This window comes from Sarcophilus harrisii, chromosome 6 (genome assembly GCF_902635505.1).
Source record: "Sarcophilus harrisii chromosome 6, mSarHar1.11, whole genome shotgun sequence".
Taxonomy (NCBI): Eukaryota; Metazoa; Chordata; class Mammalia; order Dasyuromorphia; family Dasyuridae; genus Sarcophilus; species Sarcophilus harrisii.
In genome coordinates this window covers 35,834,221-35,844,716 of record NC_045431.1, presented here as the reverse complement: position 1 = coordinate 35,844,716, position 10,496 = coordinate 35,834,221, and the positions used below count along the sequence as shown (strand labels likewise).

Genomic DNA, 10,496 nt, shown 5'->3' with positions numbered 1-10,496 from the left:
AGAGGAAAAAATATATTTAGAATTTCAAAGGTCTTTTGAGATGCTTCATGGCAATATTTATTAAAAATTATTATAAATTTAATAATATTGACGAGGAAAGTAACCATACAATAAAAAAACCCTTATAACATAACAGAGTAGAATTAAACAAATTAGCAGTAAACAAGCAAGAACCTTATTTTTTCTGTTTTTCTTTTCAAATTGGGTGTGAGATTTGGCAATTTTTGGTTTTATTGTTTCTTTTTTCCAAATGTATGGCAGTTGTTAGGGCAGACATAGGTCTGGTTCTGGTAGTCTTGGCTTCCATCACTTTGCATAGGTCTTTCCATAAATCTTTAAATTCATATTTTAAAAAATGTTATTCAATTATATTAATACACTGTCATTTATTAAATTATTGTTCAGCCAGTCAATGGATATTAGGTTGTTTTCAGGGTTATTACAAATAAGGATAGTAATAATTTTGAAGAGCTCTGAATTTTTTTTAATAAATAGGTCCTTTTCCTTTTTAAAAATATATTTTGGATAAAGTCCTGGTAAAGGATCCATAGGAATAATAGTTTTCACTCTTATTGTATAATTGCAGATTGCTTTCCTACATAATTTGTACTAATCTACATTCTCACTAACAATGCATTAGTGTCCTTGTCTCAAGCTTTGCCATCATTAATTTTTTTTTCATTTTTGTTATTCTAGTAAGCTGTGATAGTATTTTGATATTGTCTTAATTTATATTTGTTTTTTTTTTTTATTGAATTTGATTTGGGTTGGTGCTAGGGAGACTGAGGCTGGTAGATCACTTGAGTTCAGGAGTTCTCAACAGCAATAGAATTAAAGCCTATTAGATGTCCATAGCAAGTCTGACAATAGCATTGAGAGCTTTTGGGAGGAGAGAATCACCAGACTTCCTAAGGAAGTCCCAGTTCAGAAAAATTAAACAGGTTAAAAGTTTCTGTGGCTATCAAAAATAGAATGGGGCCCAGAAATGGCAGTTGTAATTTCAGCCTGTTTAAGAAAGGGGACCCAATTTTCAAAACAAATATAACTTAAGTATATAAAGGTAAGGCATTAATGGAGAAAACCAAGTGACTCCATCTCCACTTAAAGTAAGGAAAAAAATGCCATGATACAACAATTAAATTAGATGAATCTTCACCAACCAATCAACCAAGGCTTAGGTTGTTAGAAAAATTCTTGGAGAAACTAGAATGATGTTGAGAGGAAGTGTTTTTAGATTGGTTGAGGAAACTTAGATCCTCTGAGTTTCCTATAAAATAATAGACTAGGGCAATATTGAGATGCAAAAATTCAAAGTTGAGAGAATGGAAAGAGTAAGGACATCTAGAAATCACTTAGGATTTCTAAGCTCAGAGAGAGTAAGCCTAAGGAGATAGAAATGGTAAGACTGAGCTAAGATAGGGTCATGGGTCCTACACACATTTTGGAGTAAAAGACACTGGCTGATGTCACTTGTACCTATCTTTGCAAGAATTTAAGGAGTTCCAGGAAAATGTCTTCATTTTCCTTAACTTTTGTCCTTACTATCTATTAACACACAAGTTTATATTCTGTGCTGGTTCTTCATCCAGTTTTCTGGTAATCTGCATTTTAGAGATAGACATAAACATAAATTGAGGGGAGTGCCAAACTGCTGTCTAAATGTTAGGTGTTTCCCTAAACAGGGGATTAGAACAATGTGGCTATCTCCTTTTTATCTAATATTAACTTGCTATAGCAGCAGAAGAGGAAAAGTGGACCTGATCCAGGCCAAACATTATACTGTCCCTAGGCTTACCAGGAGCTAATTATTGTAATGAGGTATTACAAATATCTTTTCATATTTGCATATTAAAAGTTCATATTTTCTCCTTCAAAAAGCAGCAACCCTGAAGTCAAGAGGAACTGAGTTTAAATCCAGCCTCAAACACTTAATATTTACTAGCTGTGTGATCCTGGGCAAGTAACTTAACCCCAATTGCCTCAGCAAAAAAAAAAAAAAAAAAAAAGGGTGGTGGTGGTAGAATTTCTGCTTTTGTAAATCTCAGATAAATTCCAGACATCTGTATTAAGATCAGCAGAACACCAAATGTTACTGATAACTTGGAGATGATGTGGATATGTTCACTTTAAAGTTGTATTGACAACTTTGAGATGATTTGGATATATTAATGAACTAGCTCTAAGGTAGGACAGATATGGTACTAAGAAGAATTAGTCTGTTACCCATCAGAACCCTGTAAAGTGAGACCCCAGACTCCTGCCCCCAGCAGTCCTTCAACTCCACTCACTCAAAATTCATGGTTATGCAATACTGTTTGCCTCTGCCGCTCCTCCTCATACTTCTCCCAGCATAAACATTACCTAAAATATCATCACCATACAGAGCTTCTGAGTTTTTGATTCTTACCATTTCAACTCTCTCAACTGCTCCATCCTTCTGCTTGGAGAGCTGAAAAGTCAAGCAGCAAGCTCTTCCTGATCTTTCAGAAATTTTTAGGTTCCATTTTCCAACAGAAGGTCATCTTGGTTTCCCCTCCATGGATCACTTTGCCCACCTGGGTACCACCAAATGGTCCCTTCTCCTTTCATGTTTTGTCTTCATTAGATTGTAAATTCTTTGAAGGAATTTTTAAAATTGTATGCCATAGTGCCTGCCATAGGGTAGACACTTAAACATGTTTATTGAATGAAATGAATCTTGAGCTAGATGCCCAGTAGACATCTTAAACTCACTGTGTCCAATATTGGACTTATTATTTTTACCCCTAAATCCTCCTTACTCTTCCTAAATTTACTTTTACAGTCAGGGGCACCAGCCTCTTAGTAATAAGGCTCTCATTCATTCCTCATATCCAGCTATTAAGTTCTGTCAATTCAATCTAAATAATATTTACTCACTTCTCTCTTCTGACACAGCTACTACATGGAATAATAGGTTGACCACCTTACATCTGTATTATTCCAAAAGCCTGTTGGCAGGTCTCTCTGTCAAATCACTCTCAAGCTGTCAAATCAATCCTAAAATATCTGGCTGTGCACTCCCCCTATTCAGTAACTCCAGTGGTTCCCATTACCTCTAGGATCATATCTAAAATCTTCTGGCTTTTAAAGCCCTTCATCACCTGGTTCCTTCTTAACTTTCTACTCTTTTTACTCCTTATTGCTGTCCACCCATCTGAGATTACTGTTGCTTTGGAACGATGCTTTCCCTTCTGTCTCCAAGATTTTTTTACAGTCTGTGCTGGAATTTGGAATTCTCTCCTTCTCTGGCTTCCCAGGCTGTCTTCAAGTTCTTGTTAAAATCCCACTGATGAGAAGCCATTCCTAATCCCCCTTAAAAGTAGTGCATTCTCTCTCTGATTACCTCCTATTATCCTATATATATTTTGTTCCCATGGAATTATTTGCTTCTTGTCTCCCTGTTTAGCCTGGGGGTTGAGGGCAGGGAGATCCTCTCCCCCCCTTTTTTTATATCTAGCCCTTAGCTTCCTGAGCCCAGCTGTAGCTTGGCATTTTACTAAACTTTCCCTTTTATTAGAGATAGTTTTTGGGGGGTTTATCTTGCTTTTGCTTCAAGGCAGTCTTTTGTGTCAAGGACCTCAGTCAGTTTGATGAAGACTATAGACTCCTCACAATACATTAAATTGCATAGGGTTATAAGGAAACCAATTATATTGAAATATAATTATCACAATATTTTAAAAACCAATTTCATGAACCTGGTTAAAAATCTCTAGCAAAGACAGTAGTTTGAAGGCTCTTGTATAGTTAGCCCCTGATTTGATTTGAGAAGTATGAATTTTTTTTTTCTGCTTAATGACTTATTTTTAATTTTTGCTTATCTTTATAAGACTTTCTTGAAAGGAATAAACAAAATTTTCAGATCACTGTTTGGTTTTTTTGTTTTGTTTTGTTTTAGATTGTCTACCCCTGTCTTTGAAACTACACACTGACTTTAGCTGAATAGGTACAGGTTCAAATACCATACTTCCTAATTTTACATATATTCCAATTTGTCCAGTTGTTCCTTGTCTTCATTGAGATATCTGCTGTGATCCTGTCCATTTCTCTTTTTGTAGGTTGAAGTTATGTTTTTCTTGTCATTAAAATTTTGGGGCTTAACTATAATTGTTGAATCTTGGTTCCTTTCTTGGCTGAGTTCTGCAGATTCTTTCTGTTAGCATATTTTAGCTTGGTTTTGCTAGTTCAAGGATTTTGATGATTATTCGGAATATTGTTCTAAAATTCTTTTTTGTTTCTCCCTCTTTCTAAATTTTCTGGGATCTCATCAGTCCTAAGATTGCTGTACCATGATCTTTCTTCCAGGTCCATAATTTGATTTTATTTGTTCCAGCTATTTGACTGTTTCTCTGTGTCTACTACCTTTGATTGGTCTTGGATATAATTCTGGAGAATTGTCTTTTGTTGATTGAGAAATTTTTTGTTTTCTGATGATTATTTTCATTATTAACTTTTTTTCTTTTAAGCAGCTTTCCATTTTAGCTTGATTTCCTGCTACATACTTTTTCTTCTCTAAGTTCTTTTTTATTTGGTCTTGTGGTTTCCTTATTGGTGTTAATTTTTGCTTAATTCTCTTGAATTTGTGTTTAAGCCATTTGAGGAGGTCTCTTGAGTATTTTTCATGATTTTTTTTCCCCACGTGTGTTGTCTCTGATACTTTAGCTAATTCAGTTGTTCAGTGGTATTTTAAAGTATTATTATGTTGGGAATTTTTTTAATTGTAGTTTTTAAAAGCAGGTTTTTCATCATAGTGTCTTTTTTAGGGGTTTACAAAGAAGTTAACTCCCTTTAAACGCTTCATGAGTGGAAAAAAGCTGTTTTGAAAAACTGAGTCATAGTAGAATTATAAAAAATGCTTTATCATAAAGAAACTAATTTTGAAATGGAAAACAAAAGGTGGTAGACATATTGGGTACCTCTCCGGATAGGAAGGCAAAAACTGCTTTTTTAGGGGTAATGGTCAAATCTTCTTTAACATCAATAAATAGTTTTGGAAGATGGAATATACAGTGAAAGCCATTCTGGGTAATAAGATGATGAAATTGAGTGAGAAGAGAAGTAGAAGATGATCATTGTGGTCACTGATATTTTGGGAGCAAATAACATAAATTGTACTTGTAAAGCCATGAATTTAGAACTATCTGAACCTAGGAATAGAACATAGAAGTCATTGCAGGCTGTTTCCTGAAGATATCAGTCCAATATGCTTTTGTAATTAAAAAAACTTATAAAGGGTTTAATGTCTTTAGGAGGGCAATACCAAACCAAACAAAATACTTTTTTCTTACCTTTGACCCAGACTTTGCGATGTAATGCTTTCTGCAGTTCTGGAGGGTACAGCTTAAGAAAAGGAAAAAGTTGAGTAGAGAAGCAAGTAGGTAGTAGAGTGGATCTCCAGGACTTGAGTTCAACTCAAATGCTTGACATTTACTGTGTGACCTTGGACAAGTCACTTACCCCAATTGTCCACTCTTCCTTCTCCCCCCATAAAAAGTTATGGAGAACCTGATTATGCATCAGAGCATGTATGTATGTATGTATATATAAATTTCAGTTAAATGAAAAAATGAAAAAAATATTGAGTCTTCAGTATGGTAAGAGAATTGCTAAGTGGAAATATAATCAAAGACTATTAAGTTAAATTCAACATTTATTAAATGTTAAAACATTCTACTAGGTGCTCAGATGACACAGTCTTTGCCCTGGTGGATAGGTTTATTGTTTCTACTGGCCTTTTCATAATTAAATGATACTCAAAGCTCTAAAATCCCTACTAGGTGTGAAATTTAATTTAATTCAATAAACATCAAGCACTATTATAGAAAGATGCAGAATTCTTGTCTCAGAAAGCAGATAAAATTCAGTTTTATACTGATAATATCAATCCAAAGTACTTATACTCTGAAGGCTGGATATTTTTGGTTTATATGGCAAGAGGAGATTATCCTATAGGAGTTCACGGTTGCCTTCATTATCCATCTCTATTAAAGAAAAGGAAATTGATTGTCTTGTGACAATCACAGAGAGATCTCTGTCATTGCTGGTAAGATTCTTGCCTCCTTAATAGGCTAATCATTCACCTGGAAGATGATCATGGACCTGAGAGCCAGTATGGCTTCAAAAAAGTCCAAGGAATGAGGTTTTGCCACCTGGCAATTCCAGGAGAAATACCAGGAACAGAATTGAGGTCTATATGCCACATTCATTGATTTAATCAAGGTCTCTAATACTGTCAGTTGTGAAGGCTTGTGGAAAATGATCAAATGTGTTTGCCTGGAGAAGTTCATCCGTATCTTATGTCAGTTTCATGCCTGCTTGGATTTTGGATAATTGACGACATCCTTGCACATTTCCAATCACCAAGAGAGTGAAGCAGGGCTGTATGTTTACTCTAATGCTTTTTAGCATGTTTTCAGTGATGTTGGACACCTTCGATGAGGACTAAAATATCATCATGATTAGCTACTGAAATGGTGGTAAATTATTTAACTTGAAAAGTCTACAAGCCAAAACTAAAGTGAGGGAGAGTTTGCAGATGATTGTACATGTAATGCAGTCTTTGAGGCTGAGATGCAACCAAATATACATCTATTCCTGCTGCTTGTGCTAATTTTGGCCTAACATGGACACCAAGAAAACAGAGGTTTTCCACCAGCGTAGAACCATCAATTACAGCAAATAGAGCAAATATGAATGCTGCAAATTTTACTTATCTTAGCGATCTATTTTGCAGGGATGTGCACATAGATGATGAGACTGACATATACATTGCCAGAGCTAGTTCAATATTTGAGAGGCTCTGAAGGAAAGTGTAGGAGAGAAGAGATTAAACTGTAGGTCTACAGAGCTGTTGTATTGATCTCTTTGTTGTGTGCCTGTGAAACCTGGATAATCTATCAGTGCCATGACAAGAAACAGATTTTTTTTTTCCCATTTGAATTGTCCTAGGAAGACTCTGATCACCACCTGGCAGGATGAGATACCAGACACTGAGGTCCTTTCTCTAGATGAACTACTAAGCATTCAGACTGTACCATGGAGTACACAACTATGCGTTAGCCATATTGTTTGAATATCAAATGTATGTTTGCCTAAAAGATCAGTTTAAGAGAACTTGTACAAAACAAGTGCTCACATGGAGGTCAGAAGCAGCACTCCAAGGACACTTTCTGTAGAAGTTTGGAATATATTTTGAGCCACTAGAGACTGGGACAAGCTTGCCCAGAATGGTATTAAAAAAGGTGTATAGGCTATGAGCAAAGCAGAATTGCAGTAGCACAAAAGAAATGCACAAATTTAGAGATCTCTCTACTCCAAATGTTCATATGGACTATTCATACCCAATTTATGGCCTTCTGACTTTATATTGGTATAAGCAGCCACGTTCAGACACCCTGCAGCTTGACACAATGATGTCATTTGGTTCTCTTGGAGAATGAAGGATAGCTCTGTGCCAGAAGGGCAGCTAAGTGGTGCAGTGGATTGAGTGCTGGCCCTGGAATCAGGTCTCATCTTTCTGAGTTCAAATCTAGCTTCAGACACTAGCTAGACCCTGGGCAAGTCACTTAATTCTGGCCTGCTTCTTCATCTGTAAAATGAACCGGAAAAGGAAAAGGCAACTGCTCCAGTATCTTTGCCAAGAAAACCCCAAATGGGGTCAGAAAGAGTCACCCATGACTGAATATGACTCAACAACAATTAACATATGTCAGGTGCAATGTTAAGCACTAGGAATACAAATTAAGAATAAGAAAGATGACCCTTGCCCTCAAGGATTTTACAGTCTAATTGGGGAACATATACAAGGAAGCTAGCAATAAGAGGAGGAGACACAAGGGGAGGAACCCAGTGTGAAGAAATCATTTTTTCTTGGAGAAGAAAGCAGGAAGAACCACAGATGGAAAATGGAGTCAGCAGTGAAGTTCAATTTCTGCCTTTTATAAAAGAAGGATTTGGAAGGAATTTTGTACTTTCTAGCCCTCCAGCCACTGTGGAGAGGAGGCCTTAAGATTAAACATGATAAGTTTATCTTGGGAGAGGCATCTTGTTCCCTGGAGCTGAAACCTGGTGGAGCTACAGATGGAGAATGGGAAGAGTGACCTCAATCCTTTGCTCCTCAAAAACTATACATTTACTTAATCTTCAAAGAGAGACAAGGAAATTTAGGATAAATCAAAAGAAGTATTACTTTATTCAAAGAGGAATAAATATGTAATTGATTACATAAAGATATGATTCCTTAAAAAAAATTTTTTTTTGTTTTTTGTTATTTTAGACCTGTGCTTTGTCAACAAAGGAAACTCCAAAGTGGAAACTTTTTTGCTGCTACAAATTAAGCACCCTTTTAGAACTTCAGTGTTAGAGAGGTACCTGTGACATTGACGATGACCTGTCAAATGCCTTGTGTCAGGGGTAACATTTGAACCCAGGTCTTCCTGACCTTTCTTCATTTATATGAACATGATGATGCCTTACAAAAGATGGTACTGGCCTAAAATACTTCCATACTTCCTGAAGCTGTCAACTCCTAGTTGTATAGATTTCTACTCTTTCAAATATAGTTCCTATCATATTATAAATACCATAAATCATCCCCAGTACTTTTACTACTTAATAAAACATTGTCTATTATCTAGCCATACACCTATTTTAATCCCAAGAAACTGTTTATATCATATACACACATTAGATACATTTTTGTGTAGATATTTACCAGATAACTTTTTGCACGCAGCTAAGAGGTGGTAATTGCTGCAGTCTATTTCTGCCTACCCACTACAAATTTCTCTGTTCTTCCGTAAATATGAAGATTTAAATAAATTAATGATAGCTGGTGTCTATATAATTGTAAGGGAAAACACTTTACACACATCTCTTTTGATCTTCACTACCGTTCTGTGAGGTGGATATAAGATATTACAGGCATCCTGTAGCTACGATCCTAGGCAGCAGCCAGGTAGCTCATCGAATAGAATGCCGGGTCTGAAGCAAGGAAGACCTACGTCCAAATTTAGTCTCAGGTACTAGTTGTTTCACTCTGAGTAAGTCACTTAGTCCGTTTGCCTCAGTTTCCTCATCTGTAAAGCTAGAGAAGAAAATGACCAATTGCTCCAGTTTCTTTGCCAAGAATATCCCAAGAAGGGGTCATGAAAAGTAGGATAGGAGTGAACTCCAACAGTCCAAAGAAGCTCATTTTAACAGAGAGACAGTGCTCGGACCCCGTAGCCACTCGACTGGACGGAGGTGAGGTCCATACTGGGCTGAGCTCCGCTGGTTGCAAATCCGGCTTCGCCAGATTCTCGGTGGGGCTTCAAGGGAATCTGTCGGATACTTCCTTGCCCAACGTGTACAGGTGAACATTCAGGAGAGGGGAAGCTTCTTCATTCAAACAACAGTAATGGAGCACTGGAAAATTGGTAGGCTCTGGGCGTCGAGGAAATAAAAAGGCAGAGGCGACTTCAAGTCCGCCCGGGGGCTCGGGACTCAGTGGAACAAAGGAGGAGGTCAGGAGCAGAGTCCGTATCCGACTCCCCACTGCCAGACTCGGGAGTCAGGACGCGGCTCCCCAGCCAACCTGAGCGGGTGGCGCCGGGCAGCTGCAGTGCCCTCGGAAACCCCCGCTTCCAAGAACGGTAATTTGACAGCTTTGGAGACTATTTGGATCCGGCCTTCCTCCGACAGAATTACGAGTTTCTACAAGCCCCGTTTTTGTTGTTTAAAGGAAAAGGCGCTGAAAACAGCCCTCCTCCAGAGAAAGTAAACCCAGAGCAGCAGCCCTTCGAAAACCCGTACTGGCTGAGTGATAAAGACAAGGGGAGGGACGCTCGATCCCTCCTGTGCCAATCAGCGGCACAGGAAGAGGACCCTTCACCAATAGGAATGCCGTTCGGCATCCTGAGGGGAGGGATGGGGGATTGAGATGATTGCCAACTCTGGCGAGCAATGACAATCGAGATCGCTTTGAGTGACAGCAGTGAAGTCCAAACGAGGCCAAAGGGAAGGCTAGCTGGAGGTGGACTTCGGAAGGGCGGCTGGACCCTCCATTCAGGGGAAACGAATGTTGTTCCTGTTGGAGCGCCCCGCACCAATCAAAAGGGTGCAGAGGAGAGACGGAGCCAGCTTTGCTTCCCCAGCCGTAAGATCGCCGGGCTCGGTGGGACACAGATCGGGGGAGAGCCGAGGCGGAGAAGGCGGAACGACCCAAGTGGCTCCGGTAGGACGGAAACGCCATTGTCAAGAGAGCTGCGGCCGGGCCGGGACTGACTAGCGGCGCCGGGAGAGAAGGCGCCGCGCGCGGGAGGAGGGGTAGGTGTCGCCGCGCCGACGGCGCTTCATTTCACTTTCTCTTCTTCCGAGCCTCGGCTCCCTGTGGGCAGGCGCCGCGGGGGGCGGGAGGCGCGGGCTGGGGACGGATGCCCTCCCGCCTGGCCCGGCCCGGCCCGGAGCCACCGTGCTGCCGGGAGGAGACCGGAGGG

The 10,496-nt window shown here is 39.0% G+C and overlaps 1 protein-coding gene across 2 annotated transcripts in view; it reads left to right on the top strand.

The window, feature by feature from the left end:
• Positions 1-10,087: 10,087 nt before the first annotated feature.
• Positions 10,088-10,496, top strand: part of FRYL (FRY like transcription coactivator) — a 262,394-nt gene continuing 261,985 nt past the window's right edge. Inside the window, exon 1 of one of the 2 annotated variants that reach the window (XM_031942465.1) lies at positions 10,088-10,326. The gene's annotated coding sequence lies outside the window, so the exon portion shown is untranslated. The remainder of the gene's footprint in view (positions 10,327-10,496) is intronic. The other variant, XM_031942463.1, reaches the window with a different exon arrangement.